At 44.6% G+C, this 18788-nt stretch overlaps 1 long non-coding RNA gene across 1 annotated transcript in view; it reads left to right on the forward strand.

Annotated features, from left to right (window-relative positions):
* Positions 1 to 9268: 9268 nt before the first annotated feature.
* Positions 9269 to 18788, forward strand: part of LOC124774590 — a 344364-nt gene continuing 334844 nt past the window's right edge. Inside the window, exon 1 of the long non-coding RNA XR_007015386.1 lies at positions 9269 to 9364. This is a non-coding gene — a long non-coding RNA (uncharacterized LOC124774590). The remainder of the gene's footprint in view (positions 9365 to 18788) is intronic.

Here is an 18788-nt window from a genome sequence, read left to right on the forward strand (position 1 = left end):
TTTATTCATAACTCACTCTCAAATCATCCATCCGATCAGAATAAATATTACTCCACATAGTAAACAATCATCACAATCGTTACCCAAGAGAGTACAATGCAAGTGATCATGAAATCGGATACAAACAGAAAAAAACTGATAGAAACAGAAAACTTTTGTACCCGGTTTCACGATCACTTGCATGGTCCTCACTTGGATAACGATTGTCATGACGTTTTGCTATGTGGAGTAACATTTATTCTAATTGGATGGATGATCTGAGTGTGGGTTAGGAATAAAAATCAGTTGACTTCGCGTAAAGAATGCACCGCTTCACGATTATATTTCGTAATAACAAGACTTTTTGTGTGCTCATCTTCCGCAGAAAGCACAGAAATACTCGTTTTGTAAATAAAATAGCCTTTTGTTGCTGCAACTTAATTTATTTTTCTTAGACTCGTTTCGCCGTTTTCATGCTCTTAGGCATCTTCAGTGGGATCTATATTTTGTTATTTTTAGATTATCAAACAGTTCACGTGGCGTTTTTTTATGTAAATAAGTGTGAAAAAGTTGGGAGTACAAAATTGTGCTTATGTTACGGAAATAAAATGGTAGTGCGACCTCCAGACGAGATGAGAGGAAAAGCAGACCACAGGAAACTGTAAGTAATTACTTATTTACACAAAAAAAACGCAGCGTGAACTGTCTGATAATATAAAAGTAACAAAATTGTATCATTAGAGATCCCACTGAAGATGCCTTCAAGCAAGAAAAAGACGAAACGCTTCTGGGAAAACTAAATTAAGTGCAGCAAGAAAAGGGGGCTTTATTTACAAAATAAATATTTCATAATATTCGAAGTCCCTTGTAGCTAGCGTTCTATATTGCAGAAATTAGCCACGTATACCCAAGATGTACGTTGAGATCAGAAACGGAAGGGGGGAGAGAGAGAGAGAGAGAGAGAGAGAGAGAGGCGGGGAGACGAAGAGAGGAAAGAGAAGTAGGGAACATGGTGCTATCCTAGTTTCTGATTGGGCTGTCTAGAGTCGGCAAACCGAAGCCCCAGCGGTGTTACACTGGCAGCAGTCATAAACCCGAGATTGACTGGAGTGGCATGGTGCACCCGCTTCGGGCTGGCCAGGTTTACAGAGCTCCACGTCACGCTATGGCTGCCCGCCGTGGTCTCTTAATACCGGCTCGCGCGCTGCCCGGTCCTGCGCTTGGGTTTGTTTAATGAGGCTGCGAGGTGCTCCGAATTACCCGCGTCCCGGCGCGGCGGCGACTACATTAATACCGGAAATTTACCGCCGCGCCCGCGCCGTAAATAACTTTAACGCTCCGGCGAAACGCGCTGTCACTCGCGGGCTGCCGTAACTCGTGCCCAGAAAGCAGCAACACTTGTTCCCTCGCACCTGCCCTCCTCCTCTGTCATCCGCCCAATGCGTCCAGCAATAGGCCTATTTCTCTGCGCCAACTGCTTTGAGCCAACAAGGTGAGTGGTAAATTTCTGAGGCGTTTGTTCATACACATCAAAAAGAGTTTTGCACCACCTCGGTTCCGAGAGTTCCGGAACCTGTACAGAAAATTGGAACTGAGATCGACATAAACATCATTTCCGCGCTTTTTATTGCTAATGAAAACCACACATTGCATGTTGTACCACCATACAGATAGACCTTCAAACGTGGTGTTACAGACTGATGTACACACCGGTACCTCTAATACCCAGTAGCACGTCCTCTTGCATTGATGCATGACTGAATTCGTCGTGGCATACTATCCACTAGTTCATCAACGCACTGTTGGTCCACATTCTCCCACTCCTCAACGGCGATTCGGCGTAGATCCCTCAGAGTGGTTGGTGGGACACGTCGTCCATAAACAGCCCTATTCAATCTATCCCAGGCATGTTCGATAGGGTTCATGTCTGGCGAACATTTGTCCACTCTAGTCGAGCGATGTCGTTATCCCGTAGGAAGTCATTCACGAGATGTGCACGATGAGGGGCGCGAACTTTCGTACATGAAGACGAATGCCTCGCCAATATGCTGCCGATATGGTTGCAGTATCGGTCGGAGGATGGCATTCACGTATCGTACAGCCGTTACAGTGCCTTCCATTACCACCAGCGGCGTACGTCGGCCCCAAATAATGCCACCCGAAAACAGCAGGGAACCTCCACCTAACTGCACTCGCTGGACAGCGTGTCTAAGGCGCCGGCGTGACCGGTTTGCCTCCAAACACGTGTGATTGAAATATATGCGACACTCACCGTTGAAGAGAACAATTCGGATATTGTTGAGCCCATCTGTACCGCGCTACATGGTGTCGTGGTTGCAAAAATGGACCTCGTCATGGACGTCGGGAGTGACGTTGTGTATCATGCAGCCTGTTCCGCACAGTTTGAGTCGTAACACGACTTCCTGTGGCTGCACGAAAAGTATGATTCAACATGGTGGCGTAGCTGTCAGGGTTCCTCCGAGCCATAATCCGTAGGTAGCGGTCATGCACTGCATTAGTGGCCCTTGGGCGGCCTGAGTGAGGCTTGTCATCGACAGTTCCTGTCTCTCTGTATCTCCTCCATGTTCGAAAAACATCGCTTTGGTTCACTCCGAGACGGCTGGACACTTGCCTTGTTGAGAGCCCTTCCTGGCACAAAGTAACAATGCGGACGCGATCAAACCGTGGTATTGACAGTCTAGACATGGTTGAACTACAAACAACACAAGCCGTGTATTTCCTTGTGGAATGTCTAATCGGCTTTCGGGCCCCCTTCGTCTAATAGGCGCTGTTCATGCATGGTTGTGTAAATCTTGGGACTAGTTTAGCGACATCTGTGAACAGTCAAAGGGAATGTGTCTGCGATACAATATCCACAGTCATTATCTTCAGGAGTTCTGGGAACCGGGCTGATGCAAAACTTTTTTTTGATATGTGTTTAAATGGCCATATTTTTGCCCATCGCATACTAGAATGTGCACCAATGTTCTTTTTCGAGTGTATTAGCGAGAAAAAGCTTCAGAAATCGGTAGACGGTTTTACAATCCTGCGCTCTATTCAACCGAATTATGATAAACTGAAAATGAATAAAGTAAATCCGGATGGGTATGTAGTTTAAAGTTACTAATGAAGCTTGTGTTGAGTAAAAATGTTTAGATGCATATGCACTATATGATCAAAGTATCCAGAGACCTATGAGTGGGCATTAATTTGGAGTGTGCCCACCCTTTGCCCTTATGACAGCTTTAACTCTACTGGGGAAACTTCTAATAAGTCTTTGGAGGAATGGCGCCCACTCCTACCGAAACCATAAAAGGTATGATGTTGGACGCAAGGGTCTGGAGCTAAGTTGCGTTCTAGTTCATTACAGGGGTGATTGGGTTCAGGTCCGAACGCTGATAGGCCAATCCATTTCAGAACTGTTAACTCCCACAGGCGATTTTTTCACAGATGCTGCTTTATAACAGGGTCAATTGTCATGCTGATACATCAGTCATGTCTTCGAGCTGTTCCTCTACTGTATACAGTACAAGAAGCTGTGAAATTTGTTCTTATCGTTTATGCTTTAGCGTTTTCTATATAGCATGAAGATGAGTGAGAAGTAGCGGTGGGAGAGTGTTGTGCTAACCGCATCCCTGTCCGTATCCACATCTGGTGACGCGGCGGCAACCACCGTTGAGCCTTCAAGGCCTATTCCGACGCTGTTTTTTTGTATTATAGCGCAATAACGAGACCACATCCTAACCACGAAAACCCGCATGCCATAACACGACCTCCCCTGTACTTGACTATTGGCACCAGTGCGTAATTTCTAAAATTTTGAGAACCGGGACTCGCATCTTGAAGCAAAGCTCTCCACGCCCCGCGCCTCCCCCTGCGATATGTACCGATCACAACTTCGGAACGAAGCTCAGCTTATCTTGGGTATAGCGCACACACACACACACACACACACACACACACACACACACACACACACACACACACACACACACACACACACACACACACGCACGCGCGCGCGCGCGCGCGCGCGCACAGTATCTCGCTCCACGCCGCTGCCCACCGCATCACATTGCTCGCCCACTTTCACATTCGGTAGTGCCGGCGCATCGGCAAATACAGTTCCTTCACGATTGAAAACACTTCTACTATTTTAAATCTCCGGTGCCGACTTATTTCAGTGAGTTGGAAAAATATTCTGTGAGATGTGGCGGAACGCCGAAATTAAGCCCTGTTTGGCACTTGACATGATGAGGTAACGTCCTTCACGCATTTGACAAACCCAAACCCTCCATCGGATTTCCGCAGGGTACAGCGTGGTTGCTCACTCCAAACCACTCGTGCCCAGTCATCCACTGTCCAGTGGCGTTTCTCTTTTAACCACTTCGACCGCCACTTAGCACTGATTATAGAAATCTGTGGCCTACGAAGAGCTGCCCGTTCTTTGTAACTCTCTATGCACTGTCCTTGTGCTAGATGGACAACTGGTAGCAATTTGGAATTCACGACTGATTCCTTCCGCTGATTTCATGTGACTTTTTAAAATCACCCTCCTCCCTGCCAGTACATGACATCGGCCTGATCTTGGTGTAACTGTGGGTATTCATTCGCGTTTCCACTACACAGTCACGTCATGAAATGCCAATTTGAGAGTCTTTAAAAGGGTTAAAATTTTCCTGACAGATTTGTTACCCAGCTTACATCCATTGAATAGTCGACGTTCGAGGTTACTGACAGACCATTCTAATGTTACTGCTTCGCTACTGAGAGGTCAATGCTTCCTGCTTCCTTTTATACTGTTGGGTCCGTCTCATGTGACATGTACTGAGCAGTTCCGTATTACGTAGTGGTGTCCGGATACCTTTTTTTCAAATGGCTCTGAGCACTATGGGACTTAACATCTGTGGTCATCAGTCCTCTAGAACTTAGAACTACTTAAACCTAACTAACCTAAGGACATCACACACATCCATGCCCGAGGCAGGATTCGATCCTGCGACCGTAGCGGGCACACGGTTCCAGACTGAAGCGCCTAGAACCGCACGGCCACACCAGCCGGCGGATACCTTTTATAAAATGGTGTAGAAAAGTGAAAAAAAGGATGTCAATTTTATGGGTCAGTATATGTTTATTACAAGGGCTACAGAATGAATGAGTCACGAAAGTTAAACCAGATGGGAAATGCTTCTATCGAGTACTGAGCAACGACATGAGAAGGATGACCATACGGTTTGTAAAACAATTGCATATATTCAGCGAATATGAAATCGACTGAAAGCGGTCATACGCGTAACATAAATTGAACTCTCTCTGAACATTTAACTGAAGTGTTCCGAAGGATTTTCTTTAAGTATAACTTTGTTTTTTGGGGGCACAAAATTCGCTACATGGGCTGATCACTCACTCGCAAATTTGCAGGAGAAAGCCCCAAACAGTTATCAGAATTATGTTGTAAAAAAAATGTTGATGATACAATAATCTCGTTTGACGTTACGACAGAAAAAAATTGCAAGTCAGCCTTTTGCTGCAACGCAGCACCCCTGCCCCCCCCCCCCCCTCCCCGCGCCACTCTTCCCCACCATCCGAAAAAGAATATGGAAAAGTATGGTACTTTCCCTGCTGTTCTCGTCATCGTCCAGCGTCTATATATGACTTACGGGTCGGTGCCGCAACACGTGTATTGAGCTTTCCACTATCACTGACATTCCCTCCCTTTCTCTACTGTATTCCTCGCTTTTGAGTTTAGTAGCCCTTGTAAAAGTTTGTGCTTAGCTCTATACACGAAAATTTTGAATGAAATGAGCAGCTGAGGGGACTGAGTCACTGACATCGTGGCGGCGTGTTACGAACATCGGCAGTTTTCCCGAAACTTTAGAAACTAGGTAAGTAGCGTGGGGACACAACTAGCAGACTGGCAGTTAATTAAAGAAGAAAGCGTGAATGGAAGTTCAATGACATTTGTGTCGATTTCGAATAACCTTTCCTTCAGACAAATGAACGATTCAAATGGCTCTGAGCACTATGGGACTCAACTGCTGAGGTCATTAGTCCCCTAGAACTTAGAACTAGTTAAACCTAACTAACCTAAGGACATCACAAACATCCATGCCCGAGGCAGGATTCGAACCTGCGACCGTAGCGGTCTTGCGGTTCCAGACTGCAGCGCCTTTAACCGCAAATGAACGATTCACCAAAGTTAATACTTCTGTAATTGCTCATGGAACCAGAATTTCAAGTCTCATTGCTCCTAAACAGGAGTCAACTCCGTTAATAGACACATTGCCTCAAAATCTATTCTTTATAGATTATTCGAAGAACACGTAACTGTCGTCAGTCACCATTTCGATATCATCTTAGTATTTAAGTTCCATAGATTACGCAATTAACAACCAATAGCCGGCCGCTGTGACCGAGCTATTCTAGGCGCTTCAGTCTGGAATCCTGCCTCGGGCATGGATGTGTGTGATGTCCTTAGGTTAGTTAGGTTTGAGTAGTTCTAAGGGACTGATGACGTCAGATGTTAAGTGCGATAGTGCTTAGAACCATTTGAACCATTTGAACAACCAATACAGCTTCGGGTTTGACACGGCTTATACAAATATTGAATGAAACGAGCAGACGCTGAGAATGACTCAAGTAGAAAAAATCAAGTAACTATGAGCAATACAAGACGAAATTTGATACCAAACGGCACGATGTACAGGACAAACTAATATGTTCATGGAGGAATAGTAAAAGGAAAGTAATTGTAGAGAAAGACAAAGGTTATTTCAGATCCCACTACGACTCTGTATCTGGCGATACACGTATTCACGGGATTAAATAGCCCTGAAATGAATTAGACTGTAGGACTGAAAATGGGAAACAAATGCTAGTAACCCTTGAACAGGCACACAAAGGAATCATTTACTCAGATGTAGGGATCAGGGGCACTAGATACATTTAGCTATCACACGTCTTCGGATTTCGCCTGAGTTACTGCTTAATGTTTTCCCCGTCGGGAAGGTGCAGACAGGGCGCTGTTAGACGGCGCCGGACGTGTGTATTTACTTTGGCGACACGACAAACAGCAAGCACCGTGCTCAGAGTGGATCCGCGTATGCGCGTAGCACCGACCCTGGCCCTGAGTGGCGGCGCGTGTTTACAAACAAACGCTGCGCCGCGCCCGCCCGTGTCCCTGGCAGCTCGCCTTCAACGGCGTGCTCTGGCAACGGGCCCTCGTTGAGGCCCGCCAACCAGGCCGACGACGCACGGCGCGCAGGGATCACGCCAGGCGGACCCCTAGTTAACAAGACCACAGGCTACCTCAGGATCTTATTCTTCACGTACAAAGCTTGAAATTAACTAACTCCGCGTGCGACAGTTGCAGAAACGTAGGTAACTAATTGTCCCTTAGCTGAACGGTCAGCGCTTCAGACTGACTGTCATGCAGCGGCCCCGGCCTAGATCCCCCGCCGGTCCGAAGTTTTTCTGCGCTCGGGGACGGGGTCTTGTGTTGTCCTCGTCATCATTGCAACATCATCAACACGCAATTCTCCCAATGCGGCAAACTCGGAGGCCGAACTCTCGGCCATCAGTGCCATACGATCATTTCATTTTTTTAAATTGTTAAAAAAAACGGCTCTGAGCACTATGGGACTTAACTTCTGAGGTCATCAGTCACCTAGAACTTAGAACTACTTAAACCTAACTAACCTAAGGACATCACACACAACCATGCCCGAGGCAGGATTCGAACCTGCAACCGTACCGGTCGTGCGGTTCCAGACTATAGCGCCTAGATCCGCTCGGCCACCCCGGCCGGCTCTAAAAATTGTCTATGGCGTATCGGCATTAAATTTAATGTACTACTCAACAACTGTAACCTGTCTGGTGAAAGAAAAGCTCTGTCGGTTAAAAGTGGGATTGGCGCAGTGGTTCAGGCGACACCTTTTTCTGCACATCTCTGTGGCAACGCTTCATCGATGCTGCAGCACCACAGGCAGCTGTTGTTTCCAACCACGTAGCTTCAGCACCGCCAGCAGTGTTACGTGCTTCGCAGTTGAAAGATGGCAAGCAGCGCTCATCTTTCGCCGTGTAAAGTAGACGGTACTTAGCCTTTGAAATAAATTGCGTGTCTCGAAATCAAAAGATTTCAGCTTCCCGCGTAATGGAAACCTTGATCACTCTGAACAGAAATAGTACGTTTGCTGAAAATGGAACATGTTTCCCGGTTGAGAACGTGTTTGGGTGGAATATGGTTCAAATGGCTCTGAGCACTATGGGACTTAACTTCTGTGGTCATGAGTACCCTAGAACTTAGAACTACGTAAACCTAACTAACCTAAGGACATCACACACATCCATGCCCGAGGCAGGATTCGAACCTGCGACCGTAGCGGTCGCGCGGTTCCAGCCTGTAGCGTCTAGAACCGCTCGGCCATCCCGGCCGGCTTGGGTGGAATAATACGGATGGAGACTCTACCAAAGCTTCTATTTACACTGTTTAATAACATTACTTTGCTCGTCTCCTAGCACGTAGAGTAACCGGAGTTGACAACACAGTACACAAGTTTTTGAGTGAGTCAACGAAATCTGATAGTTTCCCATAGGAATCTCGAGGTAAACGGTATGCAGTATTCCCATCGCCAGTTGAAGTAAGGAGGTTTAATGTAGTCCACACAACGAAAGAGATGATGCCATGCATGAAAAATTGTGTTTGGACCGTAAAATCTGAGGGCAAAGGAAATCACTTCGACGTCTTGATCCTACTCTTCCAGCCATATCAAGTACTTCCGGCAAATTTATGGCCTTCTTACAGTCTGAAACACTCCTTATTTTGCTGAAAGGCTCCGTTCTGCCAAGGATGAGAATAGGGACCTAATCCCAAGGGGGGAGTTAATGACCTAAAAAGATCAGTCAAGCAGGTCCCTCTCAAGAACTAAGTCATGACAACACTTGTATTCATTTGGCGTGATTGCAGAGTGTAGATTGTCTGCTGTTTATTGTTGGACATGCTGATGCTCGTCTTCTGTATGGTGTGCCAAATGCTACTGAACATGTGAACCCGTCACCGCCCAGCTGATGTACAGCTTCGACATTGTTGACTAAATTCGAGTCATTCTAAATGTATTTGTGATGTTGTGCAGGTTTTCTATCTATTAAGATTTTTAGTGCTGTTTGACTTACTTTTGTGTTTGACCAAGTGTTGAAATATTCCACTGACAATGATTCAAACGTTAGAAATGCAAAAATTAACTAATGTGAGAAAATTAGTGTTCTAAGGAAATCTTTATTTTTTCGTTTCAGGTTAATATCTCCGCGATTTTTCGTCAAACAGCAGAAGGGACATCCATCAGCCAACTCGTCACACTTGAGGACAGAAGGAGAAGCTGTTGTCCAGGTAGGTACTTCATTTTGTAACCATGCCACTACACGACAGGGAAAGTTTTATTTACGCGATGCTGTAGGCTATGTCAACATCCTGAACATTTTCTACTGTGAAATAATAAAATAATCTAAAACCTGTATGAACAAAAGTATAGATCACGTGCCCCCTACTAAATTGTTCATAAAATACTAAAAGGATATCACTCAGTTCTCTTCCGAAACTATGCCATCTTTCTGTAACCTTAAACGCGAATTTGTGTAAGTAATTAACGACACGATTTATTTATTTCTACATTACCTTTATAATGCATTTGCAACGAGGCATTTATTCCAGCTCTCATAACTTTTCGAAGTTAGCAGCTCGTGACAGATCCAAGAGCTTTCCGTTGAGTTGTTTTATGAACACTTTACGGTTTCTGCAAGGAGAACTAAATGCATAGATCATTGGCAAAAGCCTCTTCGACAAGTAGCACTACTAGATATTCGTTAGGGTGCGTCATCAATCAGAAACCAAAGAAAAACAGGAGAATGTTTCTAGACATAACTACACGTGTCTTTAAAAATCCAATTTGGTAAAATTGCTTTTAAGACACAAAGGAATTACAAGGATTGGCTGCGAGTGGGCACTGATCCAAATCGGAGAGGAAAGTTGAAATTTGTGCCGTACCAGAATTCGAACTCTGACCTCCGGCTTACTAGGCAAATGTGCTGACCAGTCCGCCATCCGGAGACAGTGGTCGTCGCAACTACACGGAGTCCCTAACGCACCTCCCGTCAGACTCAAATTCTCAGCTTATCCACATAGCGCTAATGTAGTGCCCCGCGCCCATTGTCCTCATAACTCGCGGCATTTCTCAATTCCCGTAAGAGCTCTAGGCTGGTGTGCATCTGCACTGAAGAGGTCTCTGGCCGTCCTCGCTTCAATGGTACATATTTGGTGTCTGTTTTTTCGGACATGTCTGACAGAACAGACACCATATACATGATGAGAGGCACCCACATGCCTTGCTCATACTGTGGCATCAAGCAGTCAGGCCTGCAAGATGAGTGGTCTGCCAAGCGAGTGGATTCATTCTTACTTATCGAGTAACATGATCTCTCGTACTCACAATTTAGTTACAAATTATCCTCCTGTATGAATAACACGCAGCGGAAACACGCATCTGACTATCAGTAACTTACAGATCTCTGACTGTTCACTACGCACTGGCAATACCACATTTTCTTTCCTTTTTATTTAACGGCTTTTATCAACACGTGACCATCGCACAGAATACGAGTGGCGCACACATTATAAATTCTGGATATCATAACAACATATAATTCGAAGGAAAAGGCCACCAATCTTTTTCTTTTCACTGTCTTATTTATTCCGATAAATTCTATAACCTAAACACACAAATTCTATAACCTACAACAATAACACATGAGAAATTCCGCCCAGTGGGCATGGCTTAACATTGGTGATTCTCTACCTTATGGTCTCGTAATTATTTAACGCTACAGTGCACATTCTGGATAGGATGGTGGATCTTTTATTATTTCTCACACTTCGACTCTCACGATCATCATCACGAAACTTTCCTCCAGACCGAGCAGTACAAAAGGAACACGCATAACCCACTAATCTTTTGAAACTACCTCGCTACTCTCCCATGCAAACCACACATACCCAAATTACATGACATACACCACACTACAATACGAAATACTACACAGGGAATAGTCACCACATTATCACTTTCAGCTTTACCACTTCAATTAATATTTATCCCAGTTTCACACGACACTGCCCCGCTTCGTAATTATACTTTCCTACTATGAACTCTGGAGATATATGCATGTCTTCCTGTGCAATGCAAGCCAAGTGGCGTTGCTGGATAGACGGCCGACTCACCTTGCTTCTCTCTCAGAGTTTGAATCTAGCGTCACACGGAATCATATCACGCAAAGTAATATTAAGAACGTATTCATCACACACGCGAGTCCTCAACTGATACCATGGACGAGTACTTCTCTTTATCTTTTGTCTCATACACAGTTTGAGACTCACACAGTACCCACCACGTGGAAGTACTCGTCTCTAATTTCAAGTCCTGCACACGCCATTTCTTAAATATTTCAACTTATGGTATACACGCTATTTCTTAAATATTTCAACTTATTGTACACACGCTAGTAATTCAGCTTAACTTAAGCACACAGAAGTATTTCAACTTATTGCTACACGTGGTTTCATTGTGACCATTGGTCACTTCCGAAGATTACTACAATCCCATTAATATTACCTGCCTGACATTTAATTCTCCCCACAAAAGTTCCTGAAATAGAGAAATTATTATTTCAAGCTACTCTTAAATATTCCACATGCATACCATGTCTCCACTCTTTTGTCTTTACGGAGCACAACTAAGGCAGGTCTTAACAGCACGAGATCCGGCGGCAGAGTGCTGAAACATGGCCGTTCTTCAGGTCATCTCGCACCTCTGTCGAGGTGGGGGAAGACCATGCTACCGTATTGGTCAGCCACATTTCAGGCGCTCAAAGCTCCGGTAAGTTTCATCTCTTTGGTACCACCAAAGGTGGCCAAAGGATCGTCTCAAAGATGATCATATACTCACATTCATTATCTGCGGTTAGCAGACGACCATACATTCATTCATTTCACAGATCTCACCAAACTGGATGTAGGGATTTATTTTGTGGGAGTGCACATGTGATCAATTAAATAAATAAATTGTCATTCTTTCCCACACTGGTATCCGGCTTCGCTGTATTAATTGAAACTGAGTTATTATAGAAAAAATATGTTGTTCAGACAAGAATAACGAAGTATGTTGTACCTATTTTCAATGTCGGGCGGTACTGTACCCTTTCAATGAAACTAATTTTCTTTACATTAAAAAAATTGTATTTTATGTTGTTTCATCCAGTTATCATTTCCCATTTCTAGGATTAGGGAATTACGTGAGTTGATGTTGCAATGCAATGCAATGCAATGTGCGCAGGGAATAATAAAGCACTGAGAACATCCGAGTTAATGACCAAATTGCCGGCCGAAGTGGCCGTGCGGTTAAAGGCGCTGCAGTCTGGAACCGCAAGACCGCTACGGTCGCAGGTTCGAATCCTGCCTCGGGCATGGATGTTTGTGATGTCCTTAGGTTAGTTAGGTTTAACTAGTTCTAAGTTCTAGGGGACTAATGACCTCAGCAGTTGAGTCCCATAGTGCTCAGAGCCATTTGAACCATTTTTTTGACCAAATTCATAACATGTATTTACCATATTCCACATTAAATGCTGAACATAATTATAATTTTCTCATCGCAGATTTTGTGGATTTTGCTATTGAAAATGGAAATGAGCGTTTGGAGTCATTGACCGGGAGGCCCCTTGTGGGGCAGGTCCAGCCGCCTTGGTGCAGGTCTTATTACATTCGACGCCACATTGGGCGACCTGCGCGTCAGATGGGGATGAAATGATAATGAAGACAACACAATACCCAGTCCCTGAGCGGAGAAAATCGCCGACCCAGCCGGGAATCGAACCAGGGCCCTTAGGACGGCAATCTGTCACGCTGACCACTCAGCTATCGGGGTGGACGATTTTGTCATTTAAAACGATTTTTGACATGTGTGGTTCTTTTCAGAACACTTTTCTTTTTTGATAACGAAGAAACAAATAGAACGTACTCTAAATTATATTCGTTATCTCGGCTACTGGTAATATAATACTATTGAATAAATTAAACAAAAAACTCTAATGACTCATTCGATTAACGGTAGCATAAAGCTGTAAGAAACAGTGAAAAGCCGATGACGTTTCTGGAGTCACATTTCTCAGTAATTGGAAAGAGAAAATTGATAACGTAAAAACTTCAGTGCTGCAGAACGTACATCGTGTTCTGAAATTTTTTGATACAAAAAATATGTTTTCTCCACAAAAATGTGAGTGGGAGAGAAGACGAGTTTTGAAACAATGCAGCTTTTTGCAGAAACCAGTTTCTCACCAGAAGTACAGAGTTTCCAAGAATCCGGTCTCGCCGGGCGTCGAACCTGTCCCGGCTGTTACTCCGGCTGCAGTCCGTGCTGGGAGGAAGGGCCGTTGTCAGTCGTGTTCAGGCGCTGCACGCTGCGCGCTGCACACCCGAGAGCGAAACTACGCGTGCAAACTCTGGGCGACACTGCGTATGTGGGTTGGTGGTATATGGAACACAAGAAAACTCCGAACATTTTTCTGAAGTAATTGGAAAATTTCTTGTGTCGCTGCAATATGGATAGCTTGGTATGCACACAGATATGATATTAGCTTCTGAAGTCACTTGTCCGCCGTTGTGCATCCCTCTACATTTCACCTAAAATCAGCAAATTTATGTCCTATTCCGTTCTAAAACCGACCGAGGGAAAAATGACTGACTGTCTATATGCACGTTTACGCACTGTAGTGTGTCTCATATAACTTTTATAATTTCTGCACGAGGTATATAATGGGGGCGGAAGAATTATCACATGGTTTTCTGCGGATTCTGTAAACTTACCGAATAGGTTCAAATGGTTCAAATGGCTCTGAGCACTATGGGACTTAACTTCTACGGTCATCAGTCCCCTAGAACTTAGAACTACTTAAACCTAACTAACCTGAGGACATCACACACATCCATGCCCGAGGCAGGATTCGAACCTGCGACCGTAGCTGTCGCGCGGTTCCAGACTGTAGCGCCTTTAATCGCTTGACCACCCCAGCCGGCTTACCGAATAGGGATCGCGGGAACAATGTCTCCTGTCTTACAAACATTTCTAATTAAATTCCCCCGTATTTGTCTGTCTATTTTCATATGTGAAATATCGGCCTCTTACGTTTCTATCATACATATACCTGAATTTTTCCGCTTCCTGCTAACATGTCCAGTTCATAAGAACAGTGCTCTAGACCTAGTCACGTTAGTGCTTTGTATACGGGTCACTTAACAGATGCATTTTCTCGAAACCTTTTCACAGATGATATGTATTTTCTGCCACTATTTCTTTTTGCGATGTGACTTGCTCTAGATACTCACTGATGTACTTTTAATCGGATATTATCGGTTTTTTCCTCTTTATTAAGGTCGTCATCTTGCATTATGTACAGTGGTGTACACAACTTAAGAACGAAAGTACTTCCGCATGATGGGTCGCTGCCAGGTAACATACAATAGTCGATGAAGCTTGGACCATACATAGAGCAGTACAGAAAGCAATGGAAAAAGATGTAAATGAGCGTATGGCATTGTTGGCCGGAAGGGCCCATTGGGGGAGTTCGGCCGCCGTATTGCAAGTCCCTTTTAGTTGACGCGACTTCTGCGACTTGCAGGTCAATAATGATAAAGGACACACAACACCCAGTCCCCTGCCGGGAATCGAACCCGGGCCCCCTGCGTGATAAGCGGAAACGCTACCGCTACGCTACGGAGGCGGACACAGAATGTAATTAAAAGAAAGGAAAGAAACATTTATTCACAGACAGTAAGTACACTGAAGTCACCGCAATTTGTGATAGTCTCCTGGACGTTGCAACAGGAGAGAGCCGGTTCTATATAGGACTTACACCAACGCATGCTCTGCAGCGTACTCCCATGTTGGCCACAAGATCAGTAACGAGTTCCTCTCTTAGGGCGTTCCATTCCTCCACCAACGGGATTGACAACTGCGGGACTGTCGTCGGTTCACGTGCATGCGTTGCAATGCGTCTGCACAACGCCTCCCGCGTGTTCTCGGTGGAATTTAAGTCAGGGCAACGGACAGGCCACTACATTTGCCGAATATCCTCTCGTTGCAACAGGACCTCCAGTTTCGCCGCTCGTTGTGGTCGCACTTTGTCATCGAGTCCTAATGCACCACTGAAAAGACATACACGTGGAAGGAGTAGAGTAACATAATAACATTGAATGGTGAGAATACCGTGTTCAAAGACTAGGTTAGTACGCCCGTGAGTCATTATGCCTCCGCATACTATGACATCAGGACCACCAAAAAGGCCATGTCCGATAATGCTACACCCGCCATCATGTAGTGAGAGGTGCGAAAATGTAGTTCACCCAGACACATTGTGGAACGTGGTCGGTTTGGTGGTCCACATGTTAATATGTGGGGAGGCATACTGCTGCATGCGCGTACGGGCCTCCAACACTCACCGGTCAGCGTTATTGTGATGCTGTACTCTTCTCGCATGCGCGTGTTTTCAGGGTGCGCTTGGCCCTGACTTCGTTTTTATGGGTGACAATGAGCGACCGCCTCGAACAGCTCAGGTGGAGGGGCGATTGGTACGAGAGGATACTCTGCGAATGGGCTGGCCCGGTTTAAATCCCATCAGCACGTTTGGAAAGGGTGCACGTTACAGAGCAAGCAGTGCCGTCCGTTCTGATCTCACGTCTTGTTAACAACCACGTTCCGCCTTTTGCAACGTTGTTTAATTATGATATAATAAACTTTACGATAATGTTCAATGAAGCCTGATCGTGTTGCATGTTGTACAGGGTGTTTCAAAAATGACCGGTATATTTGAAACGGCAATACAAACTAAACGAGCAGCGATAGAAATACACCGTTTGTTGCAATATGCTTGGGACAACAGTACATTTTCAGGCAGACAAACTTTCGAAATTACAGTAGTTACAATTTTCAACAACAGATGGCGCTGCGATCTGGGAAACTCTATAGTACGAAATTTTCCACATATCCACCATGCGTAGCAATAATATGGCGTAGTCTCTGAATGAAATTACCCGAAACCTTTGACAAAGTTTCTGGCGGAATGGCTTCACATGCAGATGAGATGTACTGCTTCAGCTGTTCAATTGTTTCTGGATTCTGGCGGTACACCTGGTCTTTCAAGTGTCCCCACAGAAAGAAGTCACAGGGGTTCATGTCTAGCGAATAGGGAGGCCAATCCACGCCGCCTCCTGTATGTTTCGGATAGCCCAGAGCAATCACACGGTCATCGAAATATTCATTCAGGAAATTAAAGACGTCGGCCGTGCGATGTGGCCGGGCACCATCTTGCATAAACCACGAGGTGTTCGCAGTGTCGTCTAAGGCAGTTTGTACCGCCACAAATTCACGAAGAATGTCCAGATAGCATGATGCAGTAATCGTTTCGGATCTGAAAAATGGGCCAATGATTCCTTTGGAAGAAATGGCGGCCCAGACCAGTACCTTTTGAGGATGCAGGGACGATGGGACTGCAACATGGGGCTTTTCGGTTCCCCATATGCGCCAGTTCTGTTTATTGACGAAGCCGTCCAGGTAAAAATAAGCTTCGTCAGTAAACCAAATGCTGCCCACATGCATATCGCCGTCATCAATCCTGTGCACTATATCGTTAGCGAATGTCTCTCGTGCAGCAATGGTAGCGGCGCTGAGGGGTTGCCGCGTTTGAATTTTGTATGGATAGAGGTGTAAACTCTGGCGCATGAGACGATACGCGGACGTTGGCGTCATTTGGACCGCAGCTGCAACACGACGAACGGAAACCTGAGGCCGCTGTTGGATCACCTGCTGCACTAGCTGCGCGTTGCCCTCTGTGGTTGCCGTACGTGGTCGCCCTACCTTTCCAGCACGTTCATCCGTCACGTTCCCAGTCCGTTGAAATTTTTCAAACAGATCCTTTATTGTATCGCTTTTCGGTCCTTTGGTTACATTAAACCTCCGTTGAAAACTTCGTCTTGTTGCAACAACACTGTGTTCTAGGCGGTGGAATTCCAACACCAGAAAAATCCTCTGTTCTAAGGAATAAACCATGTTGTCCTAGGCACACTTGCACGTTGTAAACAGCACACGCTTACAGCAGAAAGACGACGTACAGAATGGCGCACCCACAGACTGCGTTGTCTTTTATATCTTTCACATCACTTGCAGCGCCATCTGTTGTTGAAAATTGTAACTACTGTAATTTCGAAAGTTTGTCCGCCTGAAAATGTACTGTTGTCCCAAGCATATTGCAACAAACGGTGTATTTCTATCGCTGCTCGTTTAGTTTTTATTGCCGTTTCAAATATACCGGTCATTTTTGAAACACCCTGTAACTGCAAGTGGTGTGCTTACTCTGTGTTATTGTTAGCAAAACTTTACACGAATCGATTGGGCAATGCAATACCAATAACGAAATAGTCACTGCAAAATACATTCAGCCCCTTAGACACTGAATCATCTGGCCCTGCTCAGATCTGATAACTTTGGTCCCTGTGCACATAACAAATAAATTAAATTTACCTCTAGAGCATCAACGGTGAAACGTGATGTATTCTGGTCACTCATAAAAAAAAAAATGTAAATGCTAGCTACAGGCTCAGCAGTGTGCAATGTTGGCCATAGTACTTGAACTGCACATGAAATTCATTTGGCTGATAAGCGAGAACATTTAAGAAAATCCAACGTTTTTGAAAAATATATCATCTGGACTGGGAGGCGGTACTGATTATAGTGAATTACTAACACTCAGTTTTTTCTGTTAGCAAAATTATATTGCAAGTTAAGTTTGGCTTTTCAAAAACATCGGACAATTGAAGATACATTACTCACGATTGAGTCACAAAGAATGAGATTTAAACAGCAAGTATTATCTAACTTCATTAATCCAACATAAATGCAAATCATCAAATTACGCACAGCTCAGTCAAAAAATCTTAAAAGCATTACAGAAATGAAATATTTAACTAACCTTTTTATCAAAACGGTTTACATACATTCTGCAGTTACTCAGTAATTATAAATTATCAGCGAACTCATCTATACAGATGCGCTGGCAAAAACAGAAATCGTAATTATTTAAATCTTTGGCTTGGTTGCATGAAGACTTCTGCTTCCATGTTCAACAATATTGATATACCTACACTAATCTAACTCTTGGTAGCTTCACACAGTACACCCCAAAAAGTGCCTACTCCATCGTCTTTCCCTCACAGACACTGTGCGCTAAGCGGCCTCTCTCTCCACTAGCAGTACTGTATCTTTGGCTCTGCGGTCGTGCACAGTCAGCGATCCGCATTATCGAGCCTATCATAGACATTCATCGATTATAGCATCCTAGTGCCATTTTAATTTATTAATATTCTTATCTTATTCTGGTGCCACATACCAGTGTGTCCCAGTGTACTCCTTTCAACGTCCAGGAGACGATCATAAACTGCGGTGACTAAAGTGTATTTATTGTGTATTTGTCTCCTTTCGTATTTCTCTTTGTTACCATCTGTACCATCAAGCAGGAGTTCTTTCTGTGTATGGCCCGCGTTTCTTCAAGCTATGTTACTTGGCAGTGCACGTCATCAGAAAGTTACTTTCGATCTTAAGATCAACACACCAGTGTACGCTTACATCGAGAGGAATCTCTTCACCAAACATAGCACGAACGCCATGTATTTGGTTCCCGTGTTTCGTTGTTGTTGTAGTTATGGTCTTCAGACCAAA

This window comes from Schistocerca piceifrons, chromosome 2, assembly GCF_021461385.2.
Source record: "Schistocerca piceifrons isolate TAMUIC-IGC-003096 chromosome 2, iqSchPice1.1, whole genome shotgun sequence".
Taxonomy (NCBI): Eukaryota; Metazoa; Arthropoda; class Insecta; order Orthoptera; family Acrididae; genus Schistocerca; species Schistocerca piceifrons.